Below are 21,058 nucleotides of genomic sequence, written 5' to 3' on the forward strand. Positions count from 1 at the left end.
AAGCATGGTTCTAATAAATTGCATTTATCTGATCACAGCTGTAACTTCTAGATCTTCCTGATTTTCCTTGAGCAATATATCATGACACCAATTTTTTTGAGTAAACAGATTGCTTAAGTGTCATCAGCTGTTTAGATTTCTCAGCAGTCAAAATATGCTGTTAGCAAAAGTGCTGTGTTCTGTTGTGTCATCTAATTTAGTTGAAATCGTTACACAAAGTAGAGTAGAAGTGGTCGTCGTAGGTCTGTTTGTGAGAGAGATCGGATGGCAAGGAGTAACAGCTCTGGTTCAAAGGCAGCCTAACCTGTTGTAGAAGATTAATGAGTGTAGGGGACTCTCTGTGGCTTTCACCCCACAGCAATCAGCTCCAAATCCAGCCTGCTCCTGGCCGGCCAGCAAATACCTAATCAGATCTCTGTGTGCTAAATATGCACAGCTGTGTGTCTGACACGTCTGATTCATCTGCAGGAGACAACACACATGTCAGCTGCTTTGACGAACTAGGAAGAGAATATAAATGGTAAGAGGAAAACATCCCCTTCTTTGCTTTTGGCTGCTTCCCTAGTGTGATTACTCTCCCTTCATCCTCTCTGATGTCTCCCATTAAACCATTCCTCTGCAGGAAAGGGTGGAGGACTTTCCTCCCACTTCTGCTTATTTTCCAGGTGGGTTTTCCCTCCAAGTTACCACAGTGCTAAACTCTCTAATCCCCTCAGGCAGTGATTCAGAAAATTGGCCACCACATGGGCCTTAAGGCTTTCCCACGCCCTTCTTAAATGGCTGACACTTTCTCTTGCTTCTAGCCTGAAGTGTTTTTTTCCCTTTTTTCTATTGAGCTCCCGCCTCCTCCCTTTGTCTGCATCTGGCACTCATCTCCACAGCTGGAGAAAGAGCAAAAAGTGATCTTCTTCTGAGCAACCTCTGTTTTGCTGCTTCCTCAAGTAACCACTAGGGTGGGCTGAAAAAGCAGCTGGATGATGAATGGGATCAAGCTGGCCAAGTCCCCCCAAAGCAGTTGGAGTGCAACTGTCAGGCTCTTGTTAACGTAGCCTGACCTTCTGCAGAGCTCCTAGAAGCTCCTTTGAAGTCAACTGGGAGACACGGAGTGTGCAGTCCTGACATAAGCACCTACATATGGCTCATAAGTCTTATTCTTTAAAGCTTTGGCATCTCTAGCAGTGAGAAAGTCTCATGTCTTTATTAACCTCTTTCAAAGGACTATTGGACTCCATTACATTTAATAGGCGCTACTATAGCCTTTGCGAAGCCAGAATATTCTAGTCAGAAATCCCAACAATCCTTGAACTGGACTAAGACGGATTCATAAAAATATCAATCTAATATCTTTCCAGTCAAGGTCTGATTTTTCTAAAATATTTAAAATACTGTTTACTTACAAGTGCAATCTATGTCTACTCAAAGGGAGACTCAATGAATTCAGTGGGTCTTACTTCCAGGTAAATGGGGTTAGGATTGCAGCTAGGCAGAGCAATTCTACATTGAGGAAGACAGCGTAACAAGCTGGCTGAAGTTTTGCCATCTTAAAGTACACCAGATCCTAACTCCATTCAAGGAGCCTTGGGGAGGGGAGAAAGCTGGCTCAGAAAATAAAAGCAGCAATAGAGAGAGCTATTGTGTGTGTTTACTTAAACCACCCTTTCCCCACAGCTTAATTTACACTAGAACTGGAAGTTGCATGACCCAACTGAACGGATGTAGAATATGACATAAGTCCCTCTCCCCTCAGTCACATCCCCAGAACCCTTTTTGGGAACTTATGCCAGGTTAATTTACACCGACCGGTCTTGCCTGGCTGAGCCTGGAGGGGTGGGGTTTTGCTGACTGAGTAGAGTAGGGATTATGCTGGTACAGCCCAGCTCAGCCAGGACCCAGCTGGCTCAGTTGGAGATCCACCATATCCTAACTATCCACAGCCCAGCTAAATATCTACAGGATTGTACCCTTAGAGTCAGTTTAGTTTTTCAATACAGCTGAAACAGTTTCATACACATCCAAAATATTCAGCATTTGAATTCAGTTTTTAGAATTTTGAAATGTCAAACTTTGCTTCCAAAATTTGGCAGAAAATGTGTATAAATAAATCAATCCTTTAATCTTTACTGTTAATGAATTCTGAGGCAAAAATATTGAGTATCAGCTTGCTGGCATCCTATACTTCAGTTTCTCTTTCTTCTATAATCCCTATATCAATCATTGGTGAAATGTTGAGAAAATTATTTTCAAGCAAATTCAAAGGAAGGGCATTTTTTCTTGAGAATTTGTGCCCATCCCTCTCAAATTCAGTCAGTTCAGCTGCAGTTATTAATTACCCCATCTGATGAAATCCCTGTTTCTTATGTAAGCTCATATGTAATAAACTAGTTAGGGCATAATCCAGTCAAATCAGGCCATCACCACCCAGTGTACAAAGTCCAACATGGCTAGATCCTGTAACATGAACCCAAGCTTAGACATGTCAAAGAGCGGGTGTTCATACTTTTGGAATTATGTTCTGATTACCCATTTGTGTTGCAGCATCTGGGTGAGGAAATAGTCAGTGGACAAATGCATGAATATATTCACTACCTCTCTGACCAAATTCCAACATAGAGTGTGTTCTGAATTTGCCTGGACATAGAAGGCTGTAACCAAGTAAGTTCTGTTCAAAGTAGACCTAATGGACCTAATTTTAATGGGTTTTCTCCAAATATGACTAACATTGGAATACACTCCAGACTTTGTACACCCTTTGTGGACAAAATCAATAGCTTATTTTATAAAGAAGTGTTCTTGAGAACCAATTGTTAAAAGCATCCCCAAAATAGCATATATTTTGGAGGGTGAGATAGAATATAATGCCTTGAGAATAAATGACATTTGATAAATAAAACCATGAAGTTGGCAAAGAGACCATACAAGTCAACATGCTTCAATCTATAGCTTAACAAATTCAGGAATTAATCCTCCTTCAATCACACCCAGGCTTTTGAAGTGTGACATTGTTAGCAATATCTCAAATAACAGCAACACACAACCCCAGCTGGTTCTGAACAGCTTAACACACTAAAGTGAGTGAACATAAACAATGGCAGCGGAAAGTAAGTAATGTTTAGTATTTTCTTCTGGAGAGTTGTGCCTAGTAGAACTAGGATATAAGAAATCACAAAGAAAGTATACTCGCACACACTTACATACAATTTGGTTGGATCATTTTGCAATATGTGGTGACTTTTGGGCATTTGTATTCCCCCAATTTTTAAAAAAAGCCAAAAACCATAAAATGTGCTGGCAAGATGTAAGATCATTCTTATTAATCTATTTTCTTTTGCTATTCAGTTTGTACTGTAAAGAAGAAAAAGGCAGTTTTGAATCTCTAATTTGAATGTGCTTGTCATCTGTTTTGTAACTCCATGATGGAGGTACAGAAAGTGAAGGTGGGAAATGGGCTTGGAACCAGTGGGAGAGACCTTAAGACATTTCGCCAAAACTCATGTGGTCAAAATGACTCCTCCTGTCTCCTACCACAATCCCATAATCGGTTGCAGCACAGTGATTACACATGCATGCTATCCTCCTTTAGCCCCCTGTCCAAATGTCCATTAGAAAGATGGTGATGGACATGGGGGGGGGCAAAGGAGGGCAGCAGGCTGCTTGCTTCCCTGCAGTCAAGCAGAAGCCCCCACAAATGTGTGAGAACCAGAGTGGGTTGGGTCTGTCCTTCCTTCCTGAATCCATTATGGGAGCTGGAGTACATTGGCTAAAAGGATGGATGTGTCTTGCTGCATTCACTTCCTGAATCCAAGACAAGTCACTGCAAAGGAGAACTAAGTTAATTTTCCCCAAACCAAGTGTCCTCCAGTGTTTTTGGACTACAACTTCCATCTTTGACCACCATTTGCCATGCGCCCTGGGGCTCATGGGTGATGTAGTCCAAAACATCTATAGGGCACCAGATTGGGTGATGCTGGGCTAAGATCACCACCCTTCTGCTTCAAATATATTGTATGAGCCAGGACACAGAACTCTGAGGAGGCACAGTGCCACATCCAGAGAATTCTGGAGATGCTACACCACTCTTTCCAAGATGTCCTTGACTACTGGGTTCTATTGAATGCCCAGGAAAAGTTCCTCATAGATCTTAAGACATGGCACCACACTGACTTCTGCAGGGCCCTCATGTCTGCTGCATGAGGAACTCATTGCAGAGGGAGGGAAAGAAAGAGGGGGTAGGGAGCATGCACCCTCTTCTCTTTGCCCCCTGCTCATTGGCCTCCACTTGTCTATTAGATTTACAAAATATCCTTCTCTGAAGTTCATAGATATTTATATGGACCTATAAGCACTGACACAGGTCAGTGTAAGGGTGTGTAATTAGGAAGTGGAATTCAGACAACAGATGAGTAAAGGTATAACTGTACTGATTACAGATATAATGCACTCTCCCAGAAGGCTACCCTACAATGTAAATACACACAAGGCTACCACATAGTACAATATATTTGCCCACAACTGGTGATAGCTCACTTCAACCTAACTTGACAGTAAAGGGGGATAGCCACCAGTCTTCTGATCCTTAGATAGAAGTGAAACCTGATTTCCCACACACACACATGTCCCAACTCACTTTAGGGCAAGGCTTCACTGACGGAGCAGACAGACCATCCAAGAATCTGCCTACCAGGGAGTCTTTTCCTTTTAAATGTTCAAACATCCTTGTCTTAAATCAACAACTGGAGTGGCTTGCATTAGATAGATCACGTAAAGGTGCCCTTTTGCTAGCTTTTCCTTCTATACTATTTTTAGCAAAGCCAGTATACAGAGATGGAAGCCACTCCCCATGTTACCCAACAATACTGACGTCATCCACAAATGTAGTGATGCAAGCCAATTAATCCATGGGTGTATCAGCAAGCCAATAGAGTAAGTTCAGGAGAGCAATGAATCCTAATCAATGAGTTCACAAACATTTAGCAACATGTCCTGCTGTAACTACAATTATAGTTTTAGATCTCAGCTAACATCTCAAACCACTTTAGTAATGTCTTGTTTCATTTCCTCAAGGATTATTTTCTACAGGCCCTCTCTTCATTCTCATATCTATGCCCCCCTGTTAGGGATATGTGAGAAATTGATTCAGTTTGCATTTCAAGCTGAATCTATCATATTTACACTTTCCGAAACAACATGATAACCAAAACACAGCCATCCAATATGGCTAGAATATGAGATGACTGAAGAGGCCTTGTGCAGAAAGCAGGGGCCGACACTGCTGGTTGTACAATTCAGCATGGCAAGGTAAAGCAACATATTATCTGCAACCTGCCATAATCTTTCAGTCTGCTTGTAACCAAACTTGAATTAGTAGTTTTAAAACTTGTAAGAAATGGATTGATTCCCTAAAGGAAGCCAAAGACCTAAACGTACAAGAGCTGAACAAGGTGGTTCATGACAGATGCTATTGGAGGTCACTGATTCATAGGGTCACCATAAGTCGTAGTCAACTTGGAGGCACATAACAACAACAAGTTAAATGAAGTTTTCCTCCACATTGTAATCTGGAACATGAATGCTAGTTTTGCCTTCATCCGAAGTGCCAAGGAAAGCAAGCCCTGGAGATATTTCAAATGTAAGAACATGCAGTTATATAGATCTACATCTTCAAAAGGACAGAAGCAAAAGAAAATGTTCCTACATTTTGATATCAGCTCAAGATAATTGAGATGTGTTTTGATAATGCCACATAAACCTTTCAGAGTACTCATTGTTCAAGCAGCTGCTATAAATCCTCTTGATGTCCAGTGGAACTTTCTTCTTGGGAAGGATAACCTGAGTACCCTTAATAATTGCCTTCTATGGCAAGTAGTTGCTCTTTTTTTGCAATCTAAGCAGCTGTCTGCAGTAAGCATCTGTGGTAATGGTCAAGTGTGCTATAAATTATGAGCATATATTTGGCAGCTGTTCAGGTGGATCTGTTTAGACATGCACAAAATATCTCTCCAGATAATGAATCTTGGCAGTCTCCAAGGATGTATTTGCATGGAGAATGCCATGTGTTCCCTGGCCATCCACAGATACAATTGCAACTACCAAGTGGCAGTTTCCATAAGCGCAGCAGCACATTTTTCAGCCACTATGGTCACAGGCCCCACATCACTTTCTCCATGCAAATATACCCATAGGTCTGGCAGGATGCATCATATGGCAAAGTTTTTCTGTCATTTCTGAACTAAAGTTACGTGCAAAACAACTGGATTCATCCAGATTTTAGTTTTGCTCGATCTGGAAAGTCTGACTGCCAGATATTTAGACTATACACTGCTGTAGAGTTTTGAAATATTCAGCAGTATATAAATGCTTTCAAATAAACAAATAAAATAAATATAATTTTTGGCTCGTTTCTAGTCTGTAGGAGGTTCATATCTGGTCTGGTCTGAATCCACACTGGGGTATTGGAAATTGATCAATTTACCCTGGAGTTTGCTCAGCCCCAGTCAATTGGTTTATAATCTTTCTTGTTTGTTATCTAAGGTACAGTCATCTCACATGATTGTACCATTTGAGATTTCATATGAGGGGAACACATGCCTTCCCACCCCTGTCCCCATATAAGTCAGCATAACATTTGAAGGGAAGCCTATGATTTTTAAACAAAACCTCTCTGTGAGTCATGTTTTTCATGGGATATGCAATTTTATTTATTTACTTAACTTATTTAGTAGGGCTGTGCTCCATATTTGGCTAAGGCATAAGTGGAATCAGGCATCTTAGAAAGCTTTGGGGCTTGGCCAAGTTGAGTTCAGATAGCCCTGGATCGCTACAGGTTAGGTTCAGCAGCCCAGAGTGATCTGGGGCTAACGGGGCAGGCAGAAAGGCAGAAAGAAGAGAACTTGGTGGTGGTGCTGGCAGTAGTGGAGGGAGCAGGAGAGTGAGGTGAAGGGCCAAGGATGGAGCTAGGCTGTGGCGTGGATGGGGGAGGTGACATCAGGCTGAGTGAGGGGGGGCAGGCAGGGGCATCGTCCTGTGAGGCTGCAGCTGCAGCTTCACTCCTCCTCCTCCTCCTCCTTCTTCTTCCTGGTTCTCCTCAGAGACTGCCCCATTCAACCATGGCCCTCAGTGCAGAGGTTCCCCTAAGGTGCTGCACTGGGCCAGCTGGACTTCTACATCATGGCAGCAGTGGGGGGTTCAATTCCTCGGCTCTCCCTGATGCACCCGTTCTCAGTTGGAGGGGAAGAAGTAGCGGCTCCATCTTCCCCCCTCCTGACCATACTTTTAATTTAAAAAAAACCTTAACCCACCCTGATAATTTCAGGGATAGATCCAGGGCAGGGCGGATTATCCCATCTTCAGGACAAGGTGGATTGGCCCTCCTCGGGGCCCAAAGACCCACTTTAGTTATAAAACTGTTTCTATACTGCCTTGTCATAAATTTTCAGGGTGATGTACAACACTAAAACAAATAACACCATTAAAAATGGTGCAGATAATCATTAACGTAACTGGCTAATCAGAAAATTAAAAATTGAAGAGCTGCAAAGCCCTGTTGGCATAAAAAAGGTCTTCAAGAGATGCCTGAAAGTCAGAAGTGAGGCTGCCTGCCAGATCTCGACGGGAAGAATGTTCCACAGCATGGGACCAGCAATACTAAATGCCTGTCTTCTAGATGAGGCCAGGTGGGCATCTGTAACACAAGGGACAACTAACAGTGCTCCTCCTGCTTATCTCAGTGATTGAGCTGGGATACAAGGGGTCAAGTGGTCCTTAAGGAGTCCTGGGTGCAAGTTGTTCAGGGCTTTGTATATCAACAGAGGAACCTTGAACCAGTGCAGACGTTTTAGTAGGTGTGTCACATTCTGTTGGCCATCTGCCCTCATCAGCAGTTAAGTTGCTGCATTCTGCACCAGCTGCAGCTTCTGGATCAGGCCCATGAGCAGCCCCACATATAAATCATTACAATAATCCAATCTTGGGGTTACCAGTGCATGGACTACAGTGTCCAAGTGATCCTGATCTAGATATAGCCATAGCTGGTATACTGGACAAAGCAGGGTAAAAGGCACTCCTGGCTACAGAAGCCCACTGGGTCTCTAATGACAAAGATGTATCCAGGAGAACACCCAAGCTACGCACTTCGTGCCTTTCGAGAGAGGGCAACCTTGTCCAGAACAGGTAATTTTGATGTGAAGGTGTTTTTCAACAAGTAGTCATCTCACAGGAGATCAGTACTCCTGTACTGAGAGGACCATAGCCCATTAGAAAATTATCATTTGATTTAGTCTTTCTCTAAGTACCTTTCATCTTCTAAATGGAGTTGCACATAGTCTAATTCAAGGAGGGCTAAGCAGTGGAAAGGGTGTGTGTCTCGAAATTTCTGCCAGGCAAGGCAAAAATGTGGTCTGACATCACTTTCCATCCAATGGTGAATGCTAGCAGGCACTCCATAAACATATCAGCATTGTTAAAATGATGCATGGGCAGAATAGTTGAAGGTAAAATATCATCAATAGATGTGTCATCATTGATCTCTCCCAGACCTGGCAGCTGAGAGATGATTTTAGCCAGCAATCCCTGACGGAAACCCAAAGGAAAGCAACATGCAGGGACAGACAGCTGACAAATTCAGTATGGGGCCCATTAAAAACATGTGATGAATTTGCCAGGAAAGCATATATTTGTGCAAGAGGTGAGCTTGTATCTGTCATAAATTTGTCAGCTGCGTCGCAGCATTCTCAGGCCCGTCGTGAGTAATGCCCAGCTATTTACAGGGTTTTTTCTGGCAAGAGCTCTATCAGTCATTCCAGGGTTATTTACAAAGCAATGTGTCTATCAGTTACAAGGACATGACTTTGCCTGAAAAGATAACAAAAGAGGAAATCAGCCAGTGGCCTCCCAGTGAAAGATGCATCTTCTGCCAGAGAAGCCCCGGACTGGAATAAATGAGACAGGCTGCAATAAGTCCTTCCTGGCAGAGTGCCTGGCATGGGCTGCAATAGTACATTTACCCCTGTTGATTAGATTAGAAATTATTAATAGGGGTCTATAGAGTAGAGCAAAGGGGTCATTTAGAGTTTAATTCTGTTCTCAGATAACTTCATTTCAGCTGATGGGATTGTTATTGGTACGGTTTTATATGTTTATAGGAAACAATATACTCAATAATGAAGTCATGCATCCTTATTGCAAGGTCAGGGAAGCTATTGTGCAGCTGGATGGAAGCCTTCACAATTGTGTTAATTAAGTAATAGTGATTTGACTTTCCCTCTTCATAAAAATGCATTTAAGAAGTGGCTGAGAATGTGCTCCATTGATGGGAGTAAATAGCAAAACAAGCAAGTGCAAGCAGCCTTGGGCTGGGCGAGCACAAAAGCTGAGGATGAGGAGAAGGTCTCCCTTCAACAGCAGTGATGAAATGCATGAGTTTCCTTGGAACAGTTGACATTTATTATTGTTGTTGTTGTTGCTGTTGTTGTTCTTGTTGTTGTTATCCTCCTCCTCCTCATCTGTATTTTTAGACCAGCTTTCAACAATAAAACTCAAAAGGCTGTATTTATTTATTTATTTATTTATTAAATGTATTAGTCACTTTTTTTTACAAAAGTATGTGTCATATATGAAGGCAACAGTAAATGATAACCTCCAGCTAATTCTCAAGCACCTGGTCAAATAAACATGGCTTTACCTGTCCCCGAAAAGAGGCCAGGAATATGTTTGATGGCTCTGGGCCACCACAGCTTTGGGTCCTGTTTCTGGTCTGACACTTGAAGCAAGGGCTCTCTGCCGAAACCCCAGTGGGATCACATGGGAGAAGGCGTTCAGTTTCATAGTGTACAATTAAGGGTTCCTTAATCAGATAGAGAAGTGGGAAAACACATATAAGAGCTTATGCCGAATTATTAGGCTTCAGGAACTTTGAAATGGCATTGGATGTCCTTCATGGATAAGGCCGATAGAAACACAGGTTTTCATGCTGTAAAATGTTTGTCCAGACCTCTCTCTCTCTCTCTCACACACACACACACACTGCATTTAATGAATACATAAGGCCATGCCCTTTGATGCTGACCATTCTCCCAGCTGCTATATGATTAGCATTCGTGTGAAGATGTTGAGGAGGCTTATAGCTGGAGTTATATCCTAGCATGATGGAGAGCTTCTGACTGCTGCTGCTTCTCCTTCTGCTGGCCTCAGCACTGGCACTATGTACCAGGAGGGAGAGAGTTCTCAGCTGGAGCTGTATCTATCTCGGCATGATGGAGGGTATCTGACGGTTGCTTCCTCCAATCACACATCAACTGTTCTAGAAAGGTGACTTATTTTCCCCTACTCTTCTGCTAAAATGGAATAGCTGCTAGCCACACAATTAATGCTTTTAACAGAGGGTTGTGAGTGTATTGTCAAAAATCCGGGTGCCCCCTCCATTTCTTCTCTTCTGAAGAGTTGCATATATGCAGCCACTGTTGTTACAGGCATATGAGATCAGAGGAAATGCTTTGTACAAGCCATTCTACTTGTGTAAAAGCTGGTTTTCAGCATAAAGAGTGTTGGTTTCTGCTGTCTGTGATAGGGATGGAAAGATCTGTCAATTTTAGTTTTATTTATTTATTTATTTATTTATATCCCGCCCTTCCTCCCAGCAGGAGCCCCGGGCGGCAAACAGAAGCGCTAAAATCACATCAAAACATCATAAAAACAGACTTTAAAATATATTAAAACAAAACATCTTTAAAAACATTTTAAAAAAAGGTTTAAAATATCTTTTAAAAAAAGGTTTAAAAATCTATTTTTTAAAAAAAGGTTTAAAAACATTAAAAAGTAATTCCAACACAGATGCAGACTGGGATAAGGTCTCTACTTAAAAGGCTTGTTGAAAGAGGAAGGTCTTCAGTAGGTGCCGAAAAGATAACAGAGATGGTGCCTGTCTAATATTTAAGGGAAGGGAATTACAAAGGGTAGATGTCACCACACTAAAGGTCCATTTCCTATGTTGCGCAGAACGGATCTTCTGATAAGATGGTATCTGCAGGAGGCCCTCTCCTGCAGAGTGCAGTGATCGACTGGGTATATAAGGGGTAAGCCGGTCTTTCAGGTATCCTGGTCCCAAGCTGTATAGGGCTTTGTACACCAAAACTAGAACCTTGAACTTGGCCCGGTAGCAAATGGGCAGCCAGTGCAATTCATTCAGCAGCAGGGTGACATGTTGGCAATACCCTGCCCCAGTGAGCAGTCTTGCCACCACATTTTGCAGCAGCTGCAGCTTCCGGACTAACCTCAAGGGCAGCCCCACATAGACCGCATTACAGTAATCCAACCTGGAGGTTACCAGTGCATGGACAACAGTGGTCGGCTATCCCAGTCCAGAAATGGCTACAACTGTTACATGCCGAAGCTGGTAAAAGGCACTCCTAGTCACGGCGGTCACCTGGGCCTCTAGCAACAAAGATGGGTCCAGGAGCACCTCCAGGCTACGGACCTGCTCTTTCAGAGGGAGCACAACCCCATCCAAAGCAGGCAACTGACCAATTATCCGAACTTGGAAACCACCCACCCACAGTGCCTCTGTCTTGCTAGGATTCAGACTCAGTTCATTGGCCCTTATCCAGCCCACCACCGAGTCCAGGCAGCAGTCCAGGGCTTGCACGGCCTCTCCCGATTCAGATGGTACAGAGAAATAGAGCTGGGTATCGTCAGCATACTGCTGACACCTCACTCCAAAGCTTCTGATGATCTCTCCCAAGGGCTTCATATAGGTGTTAAACAGCATTGGGGACAAGATGGTACCCTGCAGCACCCCACAGCACAACTGCCAGGGGGCCAAAAGACAGTCACCCAATGCTATTCTCTGAGAATGACCCTGGAGATAGGATCAGAACCACTGTAAAACAGTGCCTCCAATACCCATCTCACCAAGTCGGCCCAGAAGAATACCATGGTCAATGGTATCAAAAGCTGCTGAGAGATCAAGTAAGAGTCACAGGGTCTCACTCCTCCTGTCCTTCTCCCAATAAAGGTCATTCATCAGGGTGACCAAGGCTGATTCAGTCCCATAACCAGGCCTAAACCCAGACTGGAATGGGTCAAGATAATCTGTTTCATCCAAGAGTACTTGCAACTGCTGCGCCACAACCCTCTCAATCATCTTCCCTAAAAAGGGGGTATTTCCAACTGGTTGGTAGTTGTCACATACCAATGGGTCCAGGGTGGGCTTTTTCAGGAGTGGTTGGATCACCACCTCCTTCAAGGCGCCTGGAACCACTCCCTCCCGCAATGATGCGTTGACCACACCCTGGATCCACTTGGTCAAACCCCCTTGGCAAGCTTTAATAAGCCAAGAAGGTCAAAGGTCGAGAGGACATGTTGCTGGCCACATCAGGCCACATCAACTGAAACCGTTCCCAAGAAGTTGCAGCAGACGTTGCATTGGACACCTCATTGGGGACTACAGTAGATGTGGAGGGGGCATCAAGACTGCTACGGAGACGAGCAACTTTCCCCACAAAGTGCTTTGCAAACAATGCACAGTGGGCCTCCGAAGGGTCTAAAACGCCATTTCCTGGAGTTGATGTCAACAGACCCCTGACAATATGGAAAAGCTCCACTGGACGGCTGTTTGAGGATGCGATGGAGGCAGAGAAGTGGGCCTTCTTCACCACCCTCACCGCCACACAGCATTTGATGTCCACTATTGCTGGTATGCTTTTTAGCTTTCCATTTAGGTTGGAAGGGATTAGGGACACATGCCCTTTGTGGCTTGTGACATCACATTAAATTACATATATATTATATATATAATATATTATATAAAACACACACATACACACATACAATGAGATTTAGAGATGAGATGGATCATTCTCCTGAAATTGCCAGCTTTGACCTGGAAACTGAGATGAGAGAATTTATGTTTCCATGTTCACTGTATTCCATTACCATGACCAAATACCATGGCTTCTGCTTCTACCCTCTTATTCAGCTCAGAAAAATGGCTTCTGTAGGGAGAAAAACACAGCAGTTGACACAGTTCCATTCATACCTAAATGCCTTTCCATTTCCAAAGTAGCAGCAGAGAGAAGAATGGAAGGAAGGGTGAAGATGTGTGGAAAGGTTCAAGTGTGGAGATGGGTAGCTCTGAACATCCTCACTGAGTTCCAGCCATGTTGGGTTACCCAAAGTTGTGTGCACGGCTAGTGTCAGAGCCATGCATGGTAGAAATAAAAAAAACACAGAGAGCTTTTCTTTTGGAGGCTAATTGCTGCATCAGCATCTCACCTTGAGTCAAATTTTCTCAAAGTTAAGTAGAATGAAAGCCTCTGTGTGACTTTTGATATCAGAAATCCATCCCTATCTGCAGATTAGCCAGCAGTAATTTATCAACATTAATCAAGTGTTCCTGCACATAACAAATAGGCCATGCTCTCTCACACATCTGAAAAAGATGTTTTCTGTCCTAATGGCAAGAAAGTGAGTTTCCAGCAAGCCAATTAATGAATGGGAGGGTAATGTTCAGTGTGTATAACAGTGGTTGCCAGCTGACTAGCAAGCTGGAGGCATTGCCTGGATCTTAGTACAAGCCATCAGGTGGCAAATTCACCAAGGAGTCTGCCAGCTGTCTGGCTTCATTACAGTTTATCATTATGTCAGCCTACTTTTTTATTCCTACATTTAATCACCTAATATCATTTTTATTGGCTTGTCAGGACGTGGGAGCGTGTGGTTGGGAATTCATTTCGAGCCTACCCCACACACATCTACTTTGGTAAAATATTACAGCAAGCTGATATCTATCTTCTTTGAAAAAGAGGGTACAAGTGAATTCATTAAGGTTTGGGCAAGGACTCAGAACTTATCTAATTAGCCCACATACTTAAAAAAAAAAAACAATTGTAAATTGACACCCAAAATATTGAATGGTTCGGTTACTTAATACAAATGTGAATTGCTATAGCTAGAGATGTTTGATTAATATGGCAACTGATATTGCAAGAAATGCTTGGTGCAACTGAGGAGATTGACCTCTGAAGCTTCACCACCAAAAAGCATAAATAAAACACAAATGGAGAGAAAAATTATTCCCATCTTTAGGAGAGTAAACAGTCCAAGAAATTCATTCTGGAAAATGAGGAGTGACTCTTGCCATGATATATAGAGATAGAGATTGACAGATAGAGCTTCATAGAATCATAGAACAGTTGAGCTGGAAGGGGTCTATGAGTCCATTGAGTCCAACCCCCTGCTCAGTGCAAGAATTCAAGTTAAAGCATACCCGACAGGTGGCTGTCCAGCTGCCTCTTGAATGCTTCCAGTTTTGGAGAGACCACCACCTCTCTAGGTAATTGGTTCCATTGTCGTATGGCTCTAACAGTTAGGAGGTTTTTCCTGATGTTCAGCCTAAATCTGGCTTCCTGTAACTAGAGCCCATTATTCCGTGTGTGCTCTCTGGGGTGATCGAGAAGAAATCCTGGCCCTCCTCTGTGTGACAACCTTTCAAGTACCTGAAGAGTACTATCATATCTTCCCTCAGTCTTCTCTTCTCCAGGCTAGACATGCCCAGTTCTTTCAGTCTCTCCTCATAGGGCTTTGTTCCCAGTCCCCTGATCATCCTTGTTGCCCTCCTCTGAAACTGTTCCAGTTTGTCTACATCCTTCTTGAAGTGCGGAGACTAGAACTGGATACAGTATCCAAGATGAGGCCTAACCAGTGCTGAATAGAGGGGAACTAGTACTTCATGTGATTTAGAAACTATACGTCTGTTAATGCAGCCTAATATAGCATTTTCCTTTTTTGCAGCCACATCACACTGTTGGCTCATATTCAGCTTGAGATCAACGACAATTCCAAGATCCTTCTCACATGTCGTATTGCTGAGCCAAGTATCCCCCATCTTATAACTGTGCATTTGGTTTCTTTTTCCTAAGTGTAGAACTTTGCATTTATCCCTGTTTAATTTCATTCTGTTGTTTTCAGCCCAATGCTCCAGCCTATCAAGATTCCTTTGAATTTTGTTTCTGTCTTCCACGGTATTAGCTATGCCCCCCAATTTTGTATCATCTGCAAATTTGATAAGCATGCTCTGTACCTCCTCATCCAAGTCATTAATAAAAATGTTGAAGAGCACTGGGCCCAGGACCAAGCCCTGTGGTACCCCACTCATTACTTCCGCCCAGTTTGAGAAGGCACCATTGATAAGCACGCTTTGAGTATGATTCTGGAGCCAACTGTGGATCCACCTGATAGTTGTTCCATCCAGCCCACATTTAGCTAGCTTGCTAATCAGAATATGGGGCACTTTGTCAAAAGCTTTGCAAAATATTATGTCCACAGCATTCCCACGGTTTATCAGGGAAGTTACCTGATCAAAAAATGAGATAAGATTAGTCTGGCAGAACTTGTTCTTGACAATCCCATGTTGGCTTCTAGTAATCACTGCATTGTTTTCAAGGTGCTTACGGACTGACCGCTTTAAAATCTGCTCCAGAATTTTCCCAGGGATTGATGTCAGACTTACTGGTCTGTAGTTCCCACGTTCCTTTTTTGAACATAGGGACAACATTAGCCCTTCTACAGTTGTCAGGCACTTCACCCATCCTCCTCAATTTCACAAAGATAATAGACAGTAGTTCCAAGGGTTCTTCAGCCAGTTCACTGGGCCCTGGAGATCTGAACTCATTCAAAGTAAGTTAGTTTTCCTTGACCATTTGTCTATCAGTCTCAAGCCGCAATCCTGCCCCTTCAACTTCATGTTCCTCAGGAGGGTCATAGACCCTCTTTTGGGAGAAGACTGAGCCAAAGTTGGAATTGAGCATTTCTGCCATTGTCATCTGTTATCATTTTGCCATTCCCGTTGAGTAGCTGTGCCACCATTTCTTTTCTCTGTCTTTTACTATGGATGTACCTTTTTTGTTGCTTTTAGCTAACCACACTAACCTCAGCTCGTTCTCAGCATTAGCCTTCCTGACACCATCCCTGAAATTCTGTGCTACTTGTCTGGACTCTTCCTTTGTGGCCTGGCCTTCCTTCCACTTCCTATATATGCCATTTTTTTTTGTTTTCAGGTCATCTGTCAGCTTTTTGTATACCATATCTGCTTCTGCTGTCTTCCACTTTTTTCCTTGTTCGAATTGTTTGCCATTATGCCTTTAGAATTTCCTTTTTTGGCAACTCCCACCCATATTGGACTCCTTTTCTCATTAGGGTTGCTTGCCATGGGACCTTGTTCTGAGTTTTATAAAATCAGCTTTCCTGAAGTCCAGGGTACACGTATGACTACACTGAGCATTTGCTTCCTTTCAGATCAAGAGTTCCTCTACCTGCCACTTCATCCACTGAGTCATCTCTATTAGTTAGAATCAGGTCAAGGATAGCTAATCCTCTGTTCCTTCCTCCACTTTCTGTAGCAGAAAGTTATCACCAACACAAGTCAGGAATTTCTTGGAGGGGCTGTGCTTGACAGAATTTATCAAACAACAGATATTGGGGTAATTGAAGTCCCCCATTACTACTCCGTCATGCTTCCTTGAAACATTTATTTATTTATTTATTTATTGCACTTGCACTTGTCAATTTACTTTCAAAAATTTAATCCTCGTCTTCTCTTTGATTAGATGATCAGTACTAGACTCCAACCACCATGTTCCTTTTATTCCTTGCCCCATTAATCTTAATCTAGATGTTCTCTGTGGGGCTACCAAGCTCATCTTCCTATATTTCTGGGCAGGAATATATATTTTTAACAATAGTGTGACTCTGCCTCCCTTTACATTCTTTCTGTTCTTTTTGAACAAGTTATATCCTTCAATTGCTGTAGTCCAGTCATGGGATGGAAATAGGTAGAGGCAGAGGTGGAGATGGAGATATATGATAGAATCCAAAGAACTGTGCAACTATTTCTGCAAGGTACCATGGGGTTGTGTTGTTCAAACAGCAGTCTCTTGGGACACTGAAAACTGCTATTGACACTAAAGGGATATTAAAAGGCGGCTTGTGATACAGTCGGGAGATTTGTTTTTTTAAAATGAAAGATAAGAATCTGGGGGAAATAAACATGAACTAGAAATCATTCAGGTTCTACTCCCCAAATGAACATCTTTAGTTGACGCAGCAATGATGGGAACTACTTTCAGGTATAGTTCAGATATTTTTGCACAGAACTTCACTTGCTTCCATACCTGTCTGAAAACCACAATGACTATGGCTCTTTTCATATACAATTTCATAAGATTTTTTGAAAAATCTCAAAGCAGTTTTCACTCTCCCTGAAGCCCTATGAGGAGTTTTAACACAGCATTGGGTACATGTAAATTTAAAAGGTATGGTTATGTGTATAATGTGTTCCAGAATGGTATACTGGGTAGGTGTCGACCTAGGGCCAGGGAGACTTTGGTTCAATTCTCCACTCAGGCAGCCACGAAGGTTTTTGGGTGACATTGAGCCAGCCATGCTTTCTCAGCCTAGCCTATCTCACAGGGATGTGACAAGGATGAAATGAGTGGGAGAAGAACCATTTAAAGCAAAACTGGATTTTGTGCCAAGATAATTCACATGCTTACTCTGAAGAACTGATTTCTTCAATTTGTATAAATTATATACTTTGATATCCAGAGGGAGAAAGCAGGAAGGCTTCTGCTCCTGTAAGTTAGAGCATCCAGTTTTCTCTGATCCCTGCTGTCCTCTACACAGCCCTCTGCGACATATCCCATTCTATTCAAGAGCATCCCACAACTTTCAGAATCAACTCTGCTGTGAGGCAGGAGCTCCTGAGAGCTTTGCATAATTCACTCTGTACTATGAGTATTATGGGTATTATTATGCATTATTATTATTAAATTAAATTTATATGGCCAGACATCAGTAAAAGTCTCTCAGTGACTTACACAACAAAACACCATACCATTTTAAAAAATACAATATTTTTTACCATTTCCATAATATAGTCAGTCCGTGGGAGAATTAAGAAGCTATGGAACTGAAGCCCTCCACCTCCTCTGTCCTCAGTCATTGGAATGTTATCAAACCACTTTATGCCCACCAAAATTTCAGTAAGCGTTGCTCACATTCTTTCAGACATAAATGTTACAGTCAGAAAGGATAGATTTTTTTTAATAGAAAAAGTCAAAAAGGAAAGTTGAGATTCTTAGGAAGTTGAATTTTGTGCCTTTCCCTCCCCCATGCTCCCACTGAATCACAGACTGAGGAGAAATTAGCCCTTCTGCAATCTGATGACAAAATGTTGCTAACGATAAATAAATAAATAAATAGATAGACATGTAGGGCTGCTTCAAAGAAGTTAGCCCCACACTGGTTGAAATGTGTTTAGGCATTTTAGGACATATTTGATACAAAATGCGGCGGCTCGACTACTTACGAATAGTCGCCGCCGAGATCACATCACACCAGTGTTGTTCGACCTACACTGGCTTCCAGTTGTTTTCCGAGCCCAATTCAAGGTGTTGGTATTGACCTTTAAATCCCTATACGGTTTCGGCCCAGTTTATCTCACGGAGCGCCTTCAACGCCACCAATTATGCCGCCCGACAAGATCGGCCACACAGGGCCTTCTCTCAATCCCGCCAACAAAAACAGCCAGATTGGCGGGTACAAGAGAGAGGGCATTCTCAGTGGCGGCCCCCACTCTTTGGAACTCCCTCCCACAAGATCTCCGGCATGCCTCTTCCCTAAATGTATTTCGGAAAGCCTTAAAGACCTGGCTCTTTCAGCAGGCCTTCGGGGTATCCGGGGAGGGTTAATTGATATAATTGTAATGCCTCCTGCCCAGTTTTAATATTGTTGTTGCAGATCTATTGTTTTATATTGTATTACTGTATTTTATCAATTGTATTTTAATAATTTTGTAAGTCGCCTAGAGTGGCCATTGGCCAGAAAGGCAACGAAGAAATTAAATTTTATTATTATGATTATTATTCCTTCCGAAAGTACTCTGACTGCATGTGACATGGTGTTTGGAAAGATCTGCCCTAGCCCAGATTCCTTCTGATAGCATTCTGTTGTTGCTCAATGAGTTGGGTTTAGAAACATCCCTATTATTATTTTGTGCAAGCAAATACAAGGTGTAGATTAACATTTGGCTGACCCTAGCATCAATTACTAAACACAACATTTTAAGTAATGTGTAACACCCCATGCTTAGTGGTCTTCACATTGGAACACAATTTCTAAATCTCTTGCCAAGCTATTTGCAAAGAGTGGGCAATCCTGTAACTACATCAGCATCCCAAGACTGGCCAATTGTCATGATGGCACTGCCAAGGTAGTAGCAGCCTGGCAGCCATGTATCTAGCTATTTACTCTCAAATAGCTGATTAAAAATAATAGTTTGCATTGTTTACAAAGTTTGTATGATGTATTGGGCAGAAACCATTGCAGTGAGCAATGAATCCAATGCCAAAAACCACGTAAGCAAGCCATGGAGTCCAGTCATGTGAGAGGTTATTAAATTTTCATGTATCATAAATGAAATATACATTAGGGACCCTCTCCAGTGACCTCTACATTTTTGCAATTTTTCGATCAGAGTTTACAACCTAAATCATGTAGCCACAATAGCCTGTGACATGTATATGGAAGGTATTGCTTTGGTCCCGGCCTGCAACAGTAAACAAGTGTAACTAGTTTAGAGAATTGCTATTGAGAGTAAAATTCTAATTTTACTCTCACTCCCAGAACAGATGCACCTCAGAGTCTATAGACTGCACTGCTTAACTGCAGCTACTCAGCTGTGACCTTCAGCCTGAGGCTCACTGCAATAAAATTTTCATGCAACCATATGGAAGAATATTTTAATAGAGATTTACTGTCAGTAAGTGTCCCAGAGGAGCAAATAAGGAAGCTGTAACATATTGCATACAGTAAATCAAGGGGACTTCAATGGAAAAATGAAACCTCCCTCAGGCAAGCATCTTTAAAATTACAGGCAACACTTTGTACAAATATGTGTACAAAGGACGAGATATGCACTCGGCTAAGCAGCTCAAAAATGCTTCTAATCTGAATATATATTTATTAGAATGTATTTATTGCATTTTGTAAGTAGTGAGATGGGGTGGGTCATGCAGGGTTTTGCCAGTGTCACTGCTATGCAAGTTTCTGAGCAGCTGGCGAGGAGTAAAACGGAGGCAAGTTCCTCTACAGACAGAGGGAGAGAGCTGGATGGATCACTTGAGATGTCCAAGTGCATTCTACCAAAAAAGAAAAAGAAAAGAATAGTTTTCTGTGCTACATTGTAAGGAAGTAATTATGGTTGGGTGCCATGGCATTTTGGAAAAGATTCAGATGAAAGCTACCAGGAGGACAAGTTGTCTAAAAGACAAACTTGTCATAAACTCTATAGCATCTTTGATTGTAAAAACTATTCACTTAGGCTCTAAGTACACATTACCCAAAGCTTTATGTGCATTTCGCTGTCTGTGTGTGTGGTGTGTATGTGTGTGTGTGGATTTTAAATTATTATTATTATTATTTTATTATTATTATAAATTTATTTATACCCCGCCTTTCGGCCAAAAGCCCTCAGGGCGGCTTACAAAGAAAAATAAACACAAGTATAAAAATACATCAATGAAAGCAATACAGCAATGCAATTTATAATTTACAAAAATTAAACTAAATAACAAATAACATTATTAAGAAAAAAAATGTCCAGGGAAGAAACTCAGAATAAATTACATACATCCACTGCTGCCCTGCTTTGGGACTGAGACGGGCACGGGTTTTCCCGGGCATGACATCTTCAGCCGGGCAGATGAAATAGGAACAGAGGCAAGCATAGTGCCCCATCCAGATTCTTTGATGCCAGGAGCACAGAGCAAAGGACGGACAGTCCGTGGGCTAGGGCAGGGCGTGCCCATCTTCCCACATGGGGGCGAAGGAAGCGAGGCATCCTCCCTGAGGGTTTAGTCGTTGAAATCAGTTTGGGTGGGTTGTGAGTCAAGGAGAAGGGAGCATGAACGGAGAGAAGCTGTTACCTAAATTGTCTTCCCCAAGATGCAATTTTTTTTTAATATTCATTTGGAAAAGGCATCAAGAAAACAGAAGGACCTCTATGTTTCCT

General features: G+C 42.4%; 1 long non-coding RNA gene across 1 annotated transcript in view; it reads left to right on the top strand.

Annotated features, from left to right (window-relative positions):
- The first annotated feature begins 237 nt into the window (after positions 1-237).
- Positions 238-21,058, top strand: part of LOC133384236 (uncharacterized) — a 39,349-nt gene continuing 18,528 nt past the window's right edge. Inside the window, exons 1-2 of the long non-coding RNA XR_009762461.1 lie at positions 238-520; positions 2,536-2,652. This is a non-coding gene — a long non-coding RNA (uncharacterized LOC133384236). The remainder of the gene's footprint in view (positions 521-2,535; positions 2,653-21,058) is intronic.

This window comes from Rhineura floridana, chromosome 4 (genome assembly GCF_030035675.1).
Source record: "Rhineura floridana isolate rRhiFlo1 chromosome 4, rRhiFlo1.hap2, whole genome shotgun sequence".
NCBI classification, from domain to species: Eukaryota; Metazoa; Chordata; class Lepidosauria; order Squamata; family Rhineuridae; genus Rhineura; species Rhineura floridana.